Source organism: Pelophylax lessonae (genome assembly GCF_965119305.1).
Source record: "Pelophylax lessonae genome assembly, chromosome: 7".
Lineage (NCBI taxonomy): Eukaryota > Metazoa > Chordata > Amphibia > Anura > Ranidae > Pelophylax > Pelophylax lessonae.
The window spans coordinates 175,943,264-175,960,122 of record NC_138774.1 but is presented as its reverse complement, the minus strand read 5'-3'; the positions used below and the strand labels follow the sequence as shown (position 1 = coordinate 175,960,122).

At 47.3% G+C, this 16,859-nt stretch overlaps 1 protein-coding gene across 1 annotated transcript in view; it reads right to left on the bottom strand.

Moving 5' to 3' along the window:
- TTLL11 (tubulin tyrosine ligase like 11) overlaps positions 1-16,859 on the bottom strand; it is a 315,361-nt gene that overhangs the window by 295,705 nt on the left and 2,797 nt on the right. The gene's annotated exons all lie outside the window — the stretch shown is intronic.

The window sequence follows — 16,859 nt, the reverse complement described above, 5'->3', positions numbered from 1 at the left end:
ATCCCAAAACAAGCATGCAGATTAACTCCCGGTTCACACTTCTGCGATGCGGGAAAGCTGCGAATATGCAGCGTGTTCCCGCATCACATCCGCACCCCTGGCAGTTCACACTGCCATATGTGATACACAGGGGGTGTCAATTAAAAGTTAACGACATCCCCAGTTGAGATCGCATATCGCAGTGCGATCTGCAAGTTCGCACAGAATCGTATCGCACTAGTGTGAACCACCATGCGATCCGATTCTGCTGCGGATAAAAAAAGGGTTATTTGCATGTTTAGTGTGATTGCGGTGCGAATTCAGCCATACAAACTGTATGGCTGAAATTTGCACCGCACAGAGATCGCATGTAATTTTAGGAGCAGTGTGCTCCGAATTACATGCGATCTCTGTGATCGCACTAATATGAACCAGCCCTAAGAGTGCAGACTTCAATGGCTTAGAGCAGGGGTCCTCAAACTACGGCCCTCCAGCTGTTGCAGAACTACACATCCCATGAGGCATTGTAAAACTCTGACATTCACAGACATGACTAGGCATGATGGGAATTGTATTTCCTGAATAACTGGAGGGCCATAGTTTGAAGACTGGCTTAGAGGATTGAGGTTAGGGATCGACCAGTTAATCGGCAAAGCCGATATATCGAGGGCCGATCTGCACGAGGGCCGATCTGCACTTTCCCTGATATATCGGAATCAGCCACCAAGGTGACCGATATTGCCGATAATTCGGGAAAGTGCTTGTACCGGAGTGATGCCTGCAGCTAGAGGCATTACCCTGGTACTGGCGTCCATAGCCGAAGGTCGGCTGTCTTGTGATGACCACCGATGCGGCTGAGAAGCCGCTCGGCTGTCATCAAAAGGAGCGGGAGGGGACACCCCCCCTCCCGCCGCGGCTCGCGCCGGGTCTCCCGTCCCACTGGAAGACCTGGGCAACCAGCCTGCACGGCCGCCGAAGACCCGATCAAAGCCGCATTCGGCTCGGATCAGGTCTCCATGCAAAAACCCGGGAAGTGATGTCATGACATCACTTCTGGGTACTGGCGCCAGATTCAAAAAAATGACAGCATTCAAAACAGCCAAACTTGGCTTTTGAATGCTTTTAAGTGCAGAGGAGGGGTTTTGGGTCTTTTAGACCCTCAGATCCCTCCACAAGAGTACCTGTCAAAGAAAAAAAAATATATATATAGGTTTTTAAATGTACGAAAATATTGGCCCATATTGGCCGATACCGTTATGCATTGACCAAAATATCGGTATCGGCAACGAAAAACCGATATCGGTTAATCACTAATTGAGGTCATGAGATCAGCACCAATAGCATTTTTAGAAGCAAGAAGCAAGCAGTATATGCTACAGAAACAGAATGACTCTGAATAGCGGTTAGATATCATTGCCAGTTGTGCAAGTCACAAATGGAGGATTCTTTCCTGTAATCACTCTACAAGCAGGACTCTTGAATCATGCTTACTCTCCCTAAGCTGAACACAGAAGCAGAATTCATATTCAGAGGTGCAGTCATCTCATGGTGAAGTTTTCAGATAGATGTGACCTTGGAAAACTTTTCTAATCTTCCTGGGATGTGGCATTTCTCATCCAGCTATTTTCAGTTATCAGTAATATGAGTCTGCAGGACATTTAGACAAGCCCATCTATTTACCTGCCCTGTGATGAAATGTCACACCTTTACTGCTGCCAGAGTACATATCTAAATCAATGGCTGGGCTCACTCTTCATTATCAGAAGGTTAGATGAAGGTTCGCTGGATGACTGTAAAGATGGCTATTTGGCATTGATCCGGCTGATTAAATTGGTGATGTGGAGACAACCAGCACACTGAGAAGTAGATTCTGAGGAAATATTTACTGAAGTGTCATATCAGCAAAAAAACTTCACCAACATTTCAAGGGCACTATGGCTATTTTTTCTTGGATTCTCTATGGTACCACTGTAAAATCCCATGCACCCACCCTATGGATGTACGGGTATAGTTTGATGAATTGTTGAGAAAAAAGGTGGGAAATGGAAGATCAGGAGGATACTGCCAGCTATACAAGACACGTGGACAGCCGTCAGAATATCTGCATAATCCAATTATTTTCAAATGATGTAAAGGAAAACTTGTTTCACATCCGCATGGATGTACCATAGGACAACTTTCTGGGCAAATGGCACCCAGCTAGCAGAAAGCAGGAACACAACCGAAACAAGTCCCTGATGGGGCGGCATTCTTCGTAAGTTAACAATACTAAAACGGGTGACATGCAGTAGATTATTTAGCTTCAGGAGGTCATAGTTCATGGCTGCCTGCACCTTGTGCCTAATGTGAGGTGATCATTTACAATAGAAAGTCAGAAGGAGGGAAATACAAACAAATGGCAGCCCAGGTGGAATGTATGCAGAATAAAGAAGAAAGTTATCCCCATCATATGTACATGTGTGTGTTAGGGCTCGTGCACACTGGCAGTAGGGGGGTGGTAAAATGCCATGGTTAAGCCATTTAACATTTACTGACTGAAATTTACTGCCCTCCAACCTCTACTCCCTTTAGCAACAGAGGAAGCAGTGGGAGTTGTAAACATGCCACAGCAAAAATTATACCCCCTGTCTCATTCAAGTGAATAGTATCACTCTGCAAGCTAGTGCAGGGTTCAAGGGGTTAAACCAGGCAGTAAAGAGGTGCCTGTCATATACTCTCTGATGAGCGATCTGAACACAGATCGCTCTTCAGAGAATAAAGTTACTGTGAATGAGCCCTAGGGATACACTAATACCACCCACATTATCTCAGGTAATCTGTACCTCAGGCTGCCAAAAGTTGCCATATAAAAAAGGAGAATGGAACTACACACACATAAAACACACAGGACAGACAACCTTGCTAATGTCACGAATAACACGACTGAAACTTTAATTTTTAAACCATTCTGTTAAATCCACATGGAACCTTCCACAGCTACTGGTTGTTATTTTACCTTAAAGTCTTACCAAATCCACAACAGTAAAATCAGCGTGTATATGCAGTAAAGCATGCTTGTTATACTCATTGTGGAACCTAAGGAGTTAATTCTGTGTGTAAAAAGGCGGTTTGATACTGTATGCACAGATGATCCCCTTCTTACATTGTCCCAAAAACATTTCCGGAGTAGACCTAGTTAGTGGAGTCAGTCTCCACATGCTCAGTTTGGTGTGTATTGCTAGAGAGTTTTTATTTTTAATTTATGGGAGTGTGCATGTGATGAGCATAGGGCCAATCAGCACTGTCCAGTTGCAATATGAAAACTCCTCCTACAAGCTTTACCCAGACACTGATAAAGGTCACAAGACTGCTATATACTGCTGATGAGAAAAGGTATTTAGCAGAAGGAATTTCAATGTTCTGTGTACTTTGGGAGACCAGATATAGTGAATGAAGGGTCCTGGATTTAGTAACACTTTAATGCAAAGAATGTATTAAGGTAAAAAACCTTTTAGCCTAATGCTACTTCTAAAATAATGGTTATATCAAGCTCGCTGATCACACCAATGTTCCTTGAGCTGTAGATCTGAACGTTATTTTAAAGGTTCCCCGAGATCTCAAACTTTTTGCCCTCTGTGGATTATTAGAATGGAGCTCTGTTTATGAGGCCCTGTGTGACAAGTAAGAATGAAGTATAGAGGTAAATAAACAGTCATAGATGCAAGTCAGGAACACAGCTGAAGACCCATTAGCAGGACACTGTGTAAACAGTCAGACTCTTTCTGTGCACTGTGCAGTATCTACAGATATTAAAGAGGAAGTAAACCCTCCTCTGCAAGTTGTATCTATAGGTAAGCCTATGATAAGGCTTACCTATAGGTACTGTAAATATCTCCTAAACTTGTACCGTTTAGGAGATATTTACCTTTGATGCATCCAGTGACATCACTGGCGCATGCGCTATGAAGGAACGGCCGCTCGTGCCGTTCCTTCAGAGCCCCGTGCCGTGACTGTCGGCTCCCGCGCACGTGCGCGGGAGTGACGTCACCGCGGCTCCGGCCAATCAGATGGCCGGATGCCGCGATCCCGGAAGACGGGCGACTAGACATGTCGCCCGTCATAGAGGTGAGCGGACGGCACGGTGGGGGCATGTTCTAAGGTAAGTATTTCATAATGAGCTAGTATGCGATGCATACTAGCTCATTATGTATTTCTCTTTCAGGTTGTAAAAAAAAAAAAAAAAAAAAATTTACCGAGTTTACACTCTCTTTAAATGCACAACAAAAAGACCCTTGTACATCCAACCAAGTTTTTCCACTCTTTCCTTTTGTTCTATAAATACTGAGGGATAATAACGTTTTTAGAGTGGGTAATGTTTTTTAAGGATACTGACAATGTCCACAAATTCAGCTGTGAAAATGGGATTTTATCTTAACGTAAAATACATTTCTCGGATGTTTATTAAAGGACACAGCTCCTGATCTTCTTAACCATTGGGTTATACTGACCCCTACAGGAGTAGGACACTAGGCAGAAAGAAAGATTTACTATGCCTATGGGCAGTCCCAGGGGGTAACTATACTCTCCCTCTCCGCTATAGGTACTCAGTTTTGTTACAAGCAGTGTCAGAGGAAAGCCAACTCCACAGAGGGGTGGGCCGCAGTGCCCGTCAATGAACATCAGAGAAATAGATTTTACGGTAAGACAAAAATCCAATTTTCTCTTTCGTTCATTGACAAACACAGCTCTTAATTTTCTTAACTATTGGGACGTCTCAAAGCAGTGTCAAACATGAGGGGTGGGAACAGCAAGAAAAAATTCCCAAGGCTAAAAACTTTAGTCAACCAGGTAACAGGAGCTAAACCAAAAAAACAACTGGAGCCCACCTGAAAAACATTATACCCTCAAAGAGGACCAGGTCCTCTAAACAGCAGCCTGCAAAACCCTGCAGCCAAAAGAAGCATCCACAGATGCCAACGCATCCACTTTATAACATTTTGTGAAAGTGTGCACGAACGACCAGGTGGTCACCTTCCAAACCTGCGTTACCGACGCCTGATGACTGAAGGCCCAAGAAGCACTGAGCGCCCGAGTAGAGTGCGCGCCTTAACAGGGAAAGGAGGAACTGGATCCTGGAGAGAATAGGCCTGAGTCACCGTCTGTCTGATCCATCTGGAAATGGTCGCAGAGAAAGTGGCCAGTCCTTTCTGAGGCCCATCCGTGAGCACAAATAGTGAGTCTGACTCCCTAAGGGACTCCGTAGCTGCCAGGTACACCCAAATTGCCCGAACCACATTCAGGGTGTGCAAAGCAATTTCCTTAGGTTGTTTTGGCCTGGAACACAGGTTAGGCAACACAATGTCTTAGTTTAAATGGAAATCAGAGACAACCTTCAGAAGGAACGACGGACAAGGGCCAAGTACCACCTTATCTCTGTGAACCACCAAACAAGGTGACCGACAGGAGAACGCCGCCAATTCCGACACCCTGCGCACAAAGGTGATCGCCACCAAAAAAGGCCACCTTTTGAGACAGCGTAAGCAGAGGAATCTCCCAAAGAATTTTAAAGGGAGGAGCACCAAGTTGAGATCCCAATGAGGTAATGGAGAATGCACTGGGGAGGAGCCAAGTGTCGAACCCCCTGACGAAAAGGTACACACCAGGGAGTGCGCGGCCAAAGGTCATTGAAAAAAGACAGCCAAGGCCAACACCTTGCCCTTAATGGTACTTAAAGCCAAATTTCTGCTCAACCCCTCGTTGAAGGAAGGTCAGGACCCGAACCACCGAGAAAGAGTGAGGGTGAACCCCAAGAGACTCACACCCCAAAAATTGGATTTTTGACTTACCGTAAAATACATTTCTCTTAAGTTTATTAACGGACACAGCTCCTGATTCTTAACTATTGGATTATACTGCCCCCTACAGGAGTAGAACACTAGGTAGGAAAAAGCTTAACCATGCCTATGGGCAGTCCCAGGGGGTATACACCCACTCCCAGCTATAGGCACTCAGTTTTGTTACAAGCAGTGTTAGAAAAAAGCCAACTCCACAGAGGGGTGGGTGCCGTGTCCGTCAATGAACATCAGAGAAATAGATTTTATGGTAAGTCAAAAATCCCAATTTTCTCCTTCATTCATTGACGGACACCGCACCTGATTCTTAACCATTGGGACGTCCCAAAGCAGTGTTAGGCATGAGGGAGTGGGACAAAACATCAGAAAAAAACCTTAGCCAATCAGGTAACAGAGCTCTACCATTAACAAATGGAGCTCATCTGAAAAACAATACACCCTCAAAGAGGACCAGGTCCTCTAAACAGCAGCCTGCAAAATCTTGCGGCCAAAACAAGCATCCGCAGCTGCCAACACATCAACTTTATAAAAACTTTGTAAAAGTGTGCACCGATGACCAGGTGGCCCCCTTGCAAACCTGCATAACTGATGTATGAAGACTGAAAGACCAGGAGGCACTAGGTGCCCTAATAGAGTGCACCTTGACAGGGAAAGGAGGAACCTGACCCTTGATGGAATAGGCCTGAACCACCGTCTGTCTGATCCATCTGGAAATGGTTGCAGAGGAAGACAACCCTTTGTGAGGTCCGTCCGTGAGCACAATAGAGAGTCTGACTTCATAAAAGACTCTGTAGCTGCCAGGTACACCCTAATTGCCCGGACCACATCCATGGAATGCAATTTCCTTCCGATGTTTAGGTCTGGGACACATGGAAGGCAACACAATGTCTTCAGTCAAATGAATGTCAGAGACCCCCTTAGGAAGGAATGACGGACAGGGGCGAATTACCACCTTATCCTTGTGAATCACCATAAGGTGAACGACAGGATAATGCCGCCAGTTCCAACACCCTGCGCGCAGGAAAAGCTTTGAATATTTTCAAAGGAAGGCTTCTGTAGAGCTGAAAGCACCAAATTACAATCCCAGGGTGGCAACAGAGCCCGCACTGAAGGAACCAAAGGTACGCACTAAAGCTGATACCTGGCCCTTAATGGTAATCAAGGCCAATTGCTGTTCATCCCCCCCCCCCCCCCCCCCGTTGAAGGAAGGTTAAGATCGGATCAACCGAGAAGGAGCGAGGATGAACCCCAAGAGACTCACATCACGCAATGTATGTCTTCCATGTACAACGGTAGATCTTCCTAGAAGTAGTTTTTCTAGCTTTCAACAGTTTAGGAATCACCGACTATCCTTCAGCACTTGGCATTCAACAGCCAAGCCGTAAAAGCCAGTGACTGTAAAGCAGGATGGAAGATTGGTTCTTGGGACAGTCGATCCTCCCTGAGAGGAAATCCCCAAGGAGCATTGGCCACGAGCTGTACCAGATCGGCGTACCAAGACTAGCAAGGCCAGTCTGGAGCCACTAGAATGACCGGATTCCTTTCTGCCTCGATCCTGCACAGGAGTTGTGGCAAGAGTTTCAGAGGACTGCAACGAATTGGTAGCCCACCTTAGAATGCTGGCTACTTAACCACCCGCCAGGACACTTCTTGTGCCCCCTTGGTGATTGACATAGACCACGGCCGTGGCCTTGTCCGAATGAATTCGTACCGGACACCCCTGAAAATGAATTGTCCTGTGAGCTAAACAAGTCTGATGGTACGGAGTTCCAGTACATTAATTGGCAGTCTGGACTCTGCCAGAGTCCAGACCCCCTGAGCACATCTGTGCTGAGGACGCCTCCCCACCCGGACAGGCTGGCAGTTGTGGAGACAACCGTCCAGTACAGGGGGAGAAGGATTTTACCTGTCAAAGCGCTGGAGAGCGAAGCCACCGCAGGAGATTGTGGATCCTTTTCCCATTTCACCAGAATCTCTTTTGCAGAGATCTTGTGTGGAACTGTGCAAACAGACTGCCTCGAAGGTGGACACCATCAGGCCCAGGACCTGCATGCAAGCCCGGAGGGAGGACCGTCTGCTGAACAAAAGAAGCTGAATTGTCTCCTGCAATGTCTGGAGTTCTTCCAGAGGAAGAAACACTGTGGCTAGGCTGAGTCCAAAGTCAGACCCAGATAGTCCAGTTTTTGAGGACAGAACCGAAGCAGACTTCTGAAGGTTCAGAATCCAACTGAACTCCCGCAGAGTTCACAGAGAAATCTCCAGATGTCCATCAGAGTACCCCAGTACCACGATCCCCCACTGACTCAAACAATGCCAGCACCGTGGCCAACAATTTTGTAAAGACCCGAGGAGCGGAGGCGAGACCAAAGGTCAACGCCACAAACTGACATTGCTCCTCGCCCACGGCAAAAACACATATTAGAATGTGCGGGTGGATGTCCTTGACGTCGATAGAAGTGAGAAGAAAACCCCCTGATGTGACGCCACTACCGTACGAATGGACTTCATGCAGAACTGCAGTACTCGCACAGAGCAGTTTAGCGTCATGAGGTCCAGAGTTGGACGTACCTTGCCTTCGATCCTGGGAACTGTCAAGAAGTTGGGAGTAAAAATCCCTGAAAAAGTCCTGAATTCGGGACCGGAACAATCACCCCTTAAAGTAACAAGTCTTTCACTGCCCCAAAGACACCCTGTAAGCGATCTGGGGAAATGTGCAGGTTGGAAGGGAAGAACCTTCCTGGAGGATAAGACCAAACTCGATCTTGTAGCCTGACCGAATAACTTTGTGGGCCCACTCATCCTGTACCAGGGAGGTCCATGGATCCGGAAAACAGCAAATATGTCCCCCCACTCCAGGTATGGGTGAGTAAGACCCTTCATGCAGAGGCAGCCTTGTCTGCAGGTCTGGAAGAGCCCGCTCATGGCTTGCCAGAGCAGGTCTTCTTGGAACCTCCGGTGGAGGCCCTGACTTTTGATCTCTTGTCTTGAGACCCTGTGGGACGAAAAAACCTTCCATGAGTAGAGGAGAATGGCCCACGTCTACGACAGGGCTCCTTGCCCTTGTTAGCCAGTGGAAGAAGAGTACTCTTTCCCCCTGAGAGACATTTAACCATGCTATCCAAGGAAGCTCTAAACAGGTGATTCCCCTACAAGGGGGAGATCAGATAAGGCCTTCTTAGAAGTCTGGTCCGCAGACCAGCATTTCAGCTAGATAATATGCAGAAGGACCACTGCTGATACACACAGCCTAGAAATTAAAGGAGCCGCATCCAAAGAAGCATTACAGATAAACTGTAGCCCCTGGATCAACTGATCCTCCAGCTCCACAAGACAGGGGGAAGCTGTTTCCCTTCCAGGTCCCAGCATAAAAGTTTAGCCCACTCAGTAAGAGTTTGCAAATCCAGGTCCCAGCGTAAAAGTTTAGCCCAAGAGTTTGAAAAACCAGGGCAATAGTAAATACCGAGCTAAGTACATAGCCAGCCACAGTGAGCAAATAGCGGGCCAGTGCTTCCGCCCTCCTATCAGCTGGATCTGTACAAGCTGGGGACTCCTCAACCAGAATTAAGGTAGCTTTATTCAACCTAGAAACCGACTACTCCGCTACAGGTGGAACCACCGTCAACCTTTTAAGTAGTTAATCCTCATAAGGATACCGCAAGGCAAAACGCAGGGAACCACTGCATTTTGAAAAACCCCACTGTTTTGTGACAATGTTGTCAAAGTACGCGGAAAGGGGAACACCCTCGCCACTTTGGAGGGCCTGTGGGTGCCGAAAAGGGACCAACCCCTTCGACGCAGCATCAGCCGCAACCTCCTTTTTTAAAATTTCACGCACTAACACAAACAGTGCATCCACCAGCGCCTTTTCATGCGCAGCTAGAGGAGCAGAGGAATCATCCTCGCTATCTGAGCACTCAGGGTGCATGGACGCAGACTCAGCAGGGTCACTCGCATCAGCCTAAACAATTTCAGGATCTGATGTAACAGTCAGTTGATGGCCGCTGACTGGGATCCCGAAAGGTGACGCCAACCAGGGGCCCACCAATGCACCACCTACTGGACCCCGCAAAAAGGGGACAAGGGGGTCACCCTCTGAACCGCGGCCTAAATTTTCATGGAGGCCCAGCCACAAGTACACGGATCCCAGTCCGGCAAATGCCCAAAGGGAGAGTGGGGGCTTCAGCTAAACTTACTGGGGCCCAGACCCCAAATCCTTCTCCTCTGCCTAGGGTGGTTCTCTCACTCGACACACAGAAGGCTTTTGACTCTGTGGAGTGGCCGTATCTGTTCTACGTACTGGAGAAGTTTGGCTTTGGGAAGGTCTTCCTTACCTGGCTTAGGATTTTGTACGATCAATCAACCGCTGGCCTGTATTCGGGTCAATGGGGTGGTATCCAATCCCTTGCAAATACATAGGGGTACGCAGCAGGGCTGCCCTCTATCCCCTCCTACTTTTTGCGCTTGCCATAGAACCTCTTGCCCAGCTGTTGAGAACCTCCATGAATATCCGCAGGATGTGTGTAGGGACCCTGGAAGAGAGAGTCTCCGTTTATGCAGATGACATGTTGCTATATTTGACTGATCCTCACACCTCGCTTATGACGGTACTTCAACTTATCCAAAACTTCGTTTTTTTTCTCCGGTTTTCGGGTCAACTGGTCTAAATCCAGTTTATTTCCGGTTGACATGGACACCCCTCTCTCTCCCGGAGGGCTGCCCCTTAAGATTCACGTTTTCCTTCCAATACCTAGGAGTTCAGGTTCAGCAGCCCCTGTCACTATATCTGACCAATAATCTTCAACCCTGTTTGGCTCTTTTTAGATCTAAGTTAGAACACTGGAAGCATCTGCCACTAACTCTGATCGGTAGGTAAATTTGTTTAAAATGGTTATGCTGCCCAAATTCTTGTACATCTTGGCCAACTCCCCGGTGTTTGTACCGAATACGTTTTTTAGGGAACTTGACTCCCTCATATCAGGGTTCCTGTAGTACCCAAAGGCACCTAGGCTTTCCATTGCTATGCTGCAACAACCAGTGGCGATGGGGGGGCCTCACCCTCCCGGACCTGCTTTTATATTACTATGCAGCACAATTGGTACATGTTCATGGTTGGCTCTTCCCTCAGTGGGGCAATGCGGCTACGGCTGCCGAGGCTGCGGTAGTTTCCTCATATGAGACACTTGCTAATCTTATTTACCGACGCAGCGTTGCCGCCTTTGAGGGTACAGCGATTTTGACAATCTTCCCTTAAGATTTATATTAGGTGTTACACATTGTTATCGGTATCTCCGGGACTCTTTTCTCCGAATCAACCTCTGTGGTGTAATCCTAGTCTGCCTCACTTTTCTGCATCTCAAGATGCGGTGCAGTGGGCGGGGAGGGGCTTGAAGTATGCTCACCAACTGTTTGAGGAGGTGGTTTTTAAGACGTTTCAGCAGTTCCGGTTCCGGTCGGGCGATGACTGGGAGGAGTTGTTGGAGGTATATTTTAAGACTCCGATATCTGCCAGGGACCGTCTGATACAGTTACGTATTTCATAGAACCTATTATACACCTTATAGGTCGTTCTTGATAAAACAGAGACCCACTCCGGAGTGTCATAAATGTTGTGGAGAACGTGGGGATTTGATTCATATGTTGTGGAGCTGTCCGAAAATCAGGCCTTTTTGGTCTCTAGTTACCCACTTCATCTCCACGTCTCTGGGCCTACCTAATGTTTGCAATCACAAATGGTGCATATTGGGGATTTTTGGAGAAGTTGATCTTCGATTTCACCAAAAACAGTTCCTTAGACTCCTGTTGTTTTATGCCAGGAAGACTGGTGATGCAGTGGGTATGTATGGACAGGATTCCACTTGATCTCTGGAAGAACCTGATTAACCACGTTCTACCCCTATACAAACTGACTTATGAGGCCAGGGGCTGTCCGGAAAAATTTACAAAGATTTGGGGTGGATGGGTTGAACAGGCCGACACCTGTAGCTCCGCTTTGGTTTAACTGAGTAGGGCATGTAGGCACGGTGGGGTCCATTTCTGGGGAATGAATACAGTTCTGTCCACCATTTGCTATTACTGCTGAGTTTCTTGTATTACGTTACTTAAGACGAATATGTTGTAGCACACTATTATCTTCATTAGCTAACGAATGTTCATAGCTATGTATTTTTGCTCCTATTGCACTTTGTCGTAAACTTACATGATCTGTGGTGATTTTTGCGGATATTGTGCACACTATTTTACTGTAATGTCTCTATACTTGTTTTTGCGCTTGTTGTTTGCCTGACAAAAAATAAATAAAAAACGAAATTTAAAAAAAAAAAAAAACTACTTACTGGGGCCAACCCCCCAACGGAGGTGCTGACTCGGCCGCATGGCATGACAGACCACTGATCCATCGGAATGTGGGTGGCTGTCGGCCAGGAGAAACGCTGTGACTCAAGCCGAGGCTAGGATTCAGAGATGTTTAACTCACAGGCCAGCCCCTGTCCAGCGGGGCTATGTCACGGCTGGCCAGACTGGGGGGACCCTCTAGATCTAGATTATCCAGTCCATCGCCTAGTCTGGTAATTGATTGTAGATTCTCACAGGAACAAAACAACAAAAATAGGAAAAAATTCAATTTAAAAAGAAAAAAATAAATAAATAATTAAAAAAAAAAAAAAAAAAAAAAAAATCGCCAGTACCAGAGATCCCAGCAAGGAACTAGGTCCTTACTTCTGACTGAGCAGAAAAAAAAAACTGAATGCCTTTAGCTGAGAGTGGGTGTATGTATACCCCGTGAGACTGCCCTTAGGCCTAGTCAAGCTTTTTCCTGCCTAGTGTCCTACTCCTGTAGGAGGCAATATAACCCAATGATTAAGAAGAATAAGGAGCGGTGTCTGTCAATGAACGAAAGGGAAATGTATATTTTCTATGTACTATGATAGATCTTCCTAGAGGTAAACTTCCTGGCCTTCAGCGTTGGAATCACTGAAGCAGACAACCCCCTCTCCTTCAGCACCTGGCTTTCAATAGCCAAGCCATCAAAGCCAGCGACTGTAAAGCAGAATGGAAGATCAGCCCTTGGGACAGCAGATCCTCCCTGAGAGGTAGTCACCAAAGGACATCGGCGACCAGTCACACCAGGTCGGCGTACCAAGACCGGCATAGCCAATCCGGGGCCACTAAAATGACCGGAATCCCTTTTGCCTCGATCCTGCGTAGATGTCTCGGCAGAAGCTTGAGAGGAGGAAAGGCATAAATCAGGCAAAATTTGCACCACGGGGCCACCAGCGCGTCTGTGGCGTCCCCTAGAGGATCCCGTGACCATGCCACAAACCTCTGCACCTTTCTGTTGAGCTGAGGTGCCAACAGATCCACCTTGAGGGTTCCCCACTAGAGATGCAGCTGATAAAACCCCTCTCGATGAAGGGACCATTCCCCTTGATCAAACACCTGCCGACTGAGATAGTCCGCCTGCCAGTTTTCCACTCCTGGAATGTGCATGGCGGAAAGGGCTGGAACTAAACATTCTGCCCACTGTAGAATGCTGGCTACCTCCAGTAGCTGCCAAGACACTTCTTGTGCCCCCTTGGTGATTGACATAAGTTGTCCGATTGAATTTGCACTGAACACCCCTGAAGACGATCCGTCCAATGATCCAGACACAGTCTGACTGCGCGGAGTTCCAGAGAATTGATCGGTAGTCTGGACTCTTCCGGTGTCAAGACCCCCTGAGCAGAATTTCGGCACCGGACAGGCTGGCATCTGTGGTGACCACTGTCTAATACAAGGGGAGAAAATATTTGCCCTGTTTAAGTGCCAGAGAATGAAGTCAGCAGATCAGGGACCCTCTCGTTCCCCAGCTCAGCCAGATCAGATTGGCCAGAGACTGTTGACACTTGTATCATTTAGCCAGAATCTCCCTTTGCAGGGACCTCGTATAGAACTGTGCAAACGGAACTGCCTCAAAAGGTAGAGACCATCAGGCCCAACACCCGCATACAAGTCTGAAGGGAAGGCCACCTGCTGAAAAAGCAGGAGATGAATTGCAGCATGCAATTTCTGGAGTTTGTCCAGAGGAAGGAATGCTCTGCCCAGAGTCAACTCAGATAGTCCAAGTTTGTTGAAGCAATTAATCATAGTCTATAATATAATAGTCCATAAAAGGGAAAAAGATGAGCAGAAAGGATCCTCCAGCACCAGTGAATGGGATAGAAAGATGATTCATCAATCACCACGTGAGTAAATACAAATTTGCTTACCAGATGGAATTGACCCTCAAGTTAGAGAGAGGTCAAAACCAGCGAAGATCAACTGAAGAATGCCAACTTGATGTATCAAAGACAATGTGGTAAACCAACGAATATCTCTCCTCAACCCCGACGCCAGGACACCTCAGAACAGGAAGACTAAAATGGTGCAGTATGTCCAAACTGTATCCAGCCTTGTATTGCCCTCCTGTGCAGTCTTCTGTAGGTGGAGCACCTTGTCACAGACATTGGAGATCTTCAGAATGATGAAGATTCTGTAATGCGGAAACCATAGAGCTTCTAGCGTGCCCGGGAAACAAAGGACTCTAGGACCGCCGTCAGTGCATCAATAGATGGTTGGGACAGCCTCTGAGAGGGGGTCAGGCTGGGAAATGTGCTCCAGGAACTCCAAGGGGCAATAGGGGGACCCCACAAAAAAATTTCAAACACTGCTAAGGTACACCCCCACCATTCTGACAGCACCACCTGGTCGCCAGTAACAGAGCACCCCAGGATCCTGCAGCAGAGAGGGAGAGGATCCCATCAGATTTCCCACCCCATGGAACCAACACCGGCAGCACCAGGATTAAATGCACTCCACGTGCGACGTCCAGGGAAGGAAAAGACACAGGAATCAGCACCAGGGGATGAGGAGGGGCTCCCACAGCCAGAGAGGCTCCACTGTCATGGCTGCCGCTATTTCCAATGCTGGACTAATGCAAAATGTCTGCCGGACTAGACAAACATGGCCGCACAATTAGAGCACACAGGCCACAACAAAATGGCGGCCCTGCGCGGCACCACAAGTCTCCCAGGGACCCAGGAGGGGACCCTAGGCCTCAGAAAACAGGCCCAGGCAAGAAGGGGGGGACCCTGGCAGGAGCCCCCACCAGGTACAGCATCCCCCCACAGCCGATCGCCCAGTCGCCGGCGTTGCACCCCCCCTCCCCATCGCCAGTCAGTACCCTGCCCCAGTCCCAGGAGGTAGACCAGACCACCCCACTACCCCAGCATAGGTGGAGGGGGGCGGACGGGGGGGCCAGATGGCCCACAAAGACCACCAGGCACAGATGAGGGGGGTGCCTATCAGAAAGGAAGGGAACCCGAGGTTCCGACCCTCCCACTGAGGGGCCCACGTCCATCCCAAGACCCTCCAGGGGGAGAGGGGGGACAACTACTTACCATACCGGGAACCAGACGGACACCGCTCCAGAAAGAACCTCCTCTCCACCGAAATGGGGAGGCTGTTGGCTAGGAGGAATGCTGCAACGCGGGCTGAGACCCGGTTGTATGAGACATCATGGGGCGTTTAGCTTGCAGGCCAGCCCCTGTCCGTTGGGGCTATGTCGCGGCCGACCTAGCGCGAAGCTGAGGTCTGAGCGCACTCGCTGCCCAGATTGGGGTAACCACTGGATTTCGATTATCCAGCCTGGAGCTCAGTCCTGCAGTTGATTTTCAATCTTGTAGAGAAAAAATAGCATAAAAGAAAAAACAATTGCCAGGACCAAAGATTCCAGCAGGGAATTAGGTCCTTACTCCTGACTAGGCATAAAAAAAAACCTAAGTACCTATAGCTAAGGAGTATAGCCTCTGGGACTGCCCATAGGCATAGTCAATATTTTTTTCTGCCTAGTGTCCTACTCCTGTAGGGTGCAGTATAACCCAATGGTTAGGAAGAGCAGGAGCTGTGTTCATCAATGAATGAAAGAGAAATATGAAATAGACTCCCTCAAGAACTTGTACTGGCCATCTCAATAGATTGTTTTATACACTTCACAGACTGACGCAGTACAATTTGACCCCAAAGTGGGTGTAGTGCAGTGTACTCACAGTTTTGGTGTGCTTTCTGAAAGCACACCACAATTCCTGCATGTAGGAGTTTTGGTGCACTTTTAGAAAGTGCACCACACCCGCGGGACATAAAAGAACTCTGTAAGAAAGCACACGGGTGATCCAAACAGGTACACCTGTCAGGTTTTCAGACGGACCTGATTGGATGGTCCATGAATCCCAATGGACAGGCGGGTGTAAATGGACTTATCCAAACCCGCCAACCTCTGGGTCTGATTCGGTGCTCTGAAAAAAAAAAAAAAAACCCAGATAGAGATCCATCCTCTTCAATTTAGACGGATCAAAGGGTAGTCAGGTGTAAACGTACAGTGGAGTCTGTTTATGAATCAGAAAGGCTGGCAACTCTGATGCTCTTAAATAAAAGTACTTTATTTGTTACATGGGTAAACAGGTAAAGGCTATATGATGACGCGTTTCGGGGCTATGAGGCCTTCATCAAAGCACACATATTTGATCTAAAAACTGATATTTATAGTAAAACAAGCCCTCTGAAGAGGGGCGGATATATCCTAATTCGAAACAATCCAATCAATTAAAAACACATGGAGAAAAAAAAAAGGAAGAAACACAGCAGACATACAAAAGACATATTAAGGACATTTAGAACATGTTTTCATTTTATTACAAATAATCTTGCAAAAAAATAGGATTCATGTAAAAAAAAAAAAAAAAAAGATTTATGTCCATCCTATCGTTGAAGCCATATGGTTTTCTAGTATTGATGGTATGAATCCACCATACCTCACGTTTAAGTAAAATACGATGGGTATCGTCTCCTCTTGGGGGTTTTAAACCTGTTCAGCACCAAAAAAAGAAAAAGGGTCAAGATTGCCTCAGTGTACTTCTCGGAAATGTTTCGACACATTTGAAATATTTTTGGCATTAATATTAGTAGTGTCATCCACATGTTCCGAAATTCTAACTCTCAGAGGGCTTATAGTACACCCAGCATATTCCAAAGTACAGG